This window comes from Nematolebias whitei, chromosome 23 (assembly GCF_014905685.2).
Source record: "Nematolebias whitei isolate Nwh7 chromosome 23, NemWhi1, whole genome shotgun sequence".
NCBI classification, from domain to species: Eukaryota; Metazoa; Chordata; class Actinopteri; order Cyprinodontiformes; family Rivulidae; genus Nematolebias; species Nematolebias whitei.
In genome coordinates this window covers 14,371,998-14,373,707 of record NC_056520.1, presented here as the reverse complement: position 1 = coordinate 14,373,707, position 1,710 = coordinate 14,371,998, and positions in this window count along the sequence as shown.

Below are 1,710 nucleotides of genomic sequence, written 5' to 3'. Positions count from 1 at the left end.
ACTTTTTCGAAAACATGGTTCTTACAGCTTCACAACAGAAAGACATGGTTTCCACTATCCTCAGCCACCACCAAGAAACAGAGTCCCCACTGTTTTAAACCATCCAGCTTTTAAAACATTAGCCTGTACCATTTCTAATTAAGAGGGGTGGAGGCCAAATTTACATTTTCTATATGAAAATATCGCACTTAACTCAATTCAATCTCTAGAGAAAACAAACATTTTAAAACAATAATTTAAACAATTTAAAGCTAAACAACAACCTAAACCCAACCAGAATCCAAAACATCTCCCCTCCCTCTCAATCAGTGTGGCTTTTCCCAATGAGGCTGATTGAAAACACCAGTTCCTCACGGGCACGCTTCCATGGCAACACATGACCCGGTGACCTCAAAGAGAAGGAGAGAATGATCTGAACAACAAAATCTTAAAAGTTAAATTAATAATTTGATCATCAGGTTTAAGCCTTTTCCCAATTACAAACAAACAAAAAAATGTATGCATTAAGTTCATACAGGTACATACAGCACCTGTTAGTAGGGAGGTAAATCCCTCACATGGTACACGAGGTGGAATGAAATTGTGTACCCAAGAGACACCGAAAAATAGCAACAAAACAAAAAGAATATAAAGCATAAAAAGAGATAGTATACAAGGATCTAAGATATATGCTAAACACAAATAATGTAAAATAATATGGTGTATTAAACAGCAGCCTGAACATGAGTCTGTTGTGAATAAATGGGTATGAATACATTAGCTTAAAGGCAATAAAGTGGCAAAAGCAAATCAGCATTTGCAAAGGAATTACAGGAAAACTACTAAAACTATTCAGTTTAATCCAACATTTTTCAGTCAGGTCATCTGGACAGTTTTTAGCCTGTTCCAGATGAATCGTGAAAAGCTGCAGTTTTTTTTTTTTAGCGCAGCCTCAGTTTGACCATCTGATAAAAGAATTGATCTCTCTGAGCTAAAACAAATGGTCCAATTAGTCGGAATAAGTGGAAACATTTGTGCCGTTTCGGTGGATAAAGGAAATCCAGTCTATAAACAACAACAACCAAAGTCATCAGTAATTGTTCTCACCGTCCTCCAACGTCGTCGATTTTTATTCTAATGAGCCTGTGTGAGATCAATGAGACGAATCAAGAACACACACTTTAATTTAATAAGAACACTCACTTCTACGGCTCTGTTGTCTCCCCACTGCCTGTCTCATTCCCCGCGTTGATTAGAATGGTTAAAGCACTTCTTCTGTTTATCTAAGAAAGAGAAACTGAAAATAAGTCAGTGTGACTGAACCTCTCTGAAGAGAAATGATCGAGCCTCCAGCTGACACACGAGTGCTGATAATCATCGTGACTGAGGATCCTCGGTGAGGGAGTTGCTGAAGGCCCGAGACGTGACAGAAACCAGATAGAGGGGTTTTATTTGCTTGGAGGGTGTTATTACGGTGGCCCTAAGGGGTAAATGAACAACATTTGCAAAAATGGAATTGCGTTTGAAAAAAAACGGAATTACATTTGAAAAAACGGAATTACATTAAGCTAAAGCGGAAGTGGCCGAAGCGGAAGTGGACCAAATCACTTTAGAAAAAATGGAATTACATTTGAAAAAACATAATTACATTTGAAAAAAAAAATGGAAATACATTTGAAAAAACAGAATTACATTTGAAAAAACAGAATTACATTTGAAAAAAAATTGAAT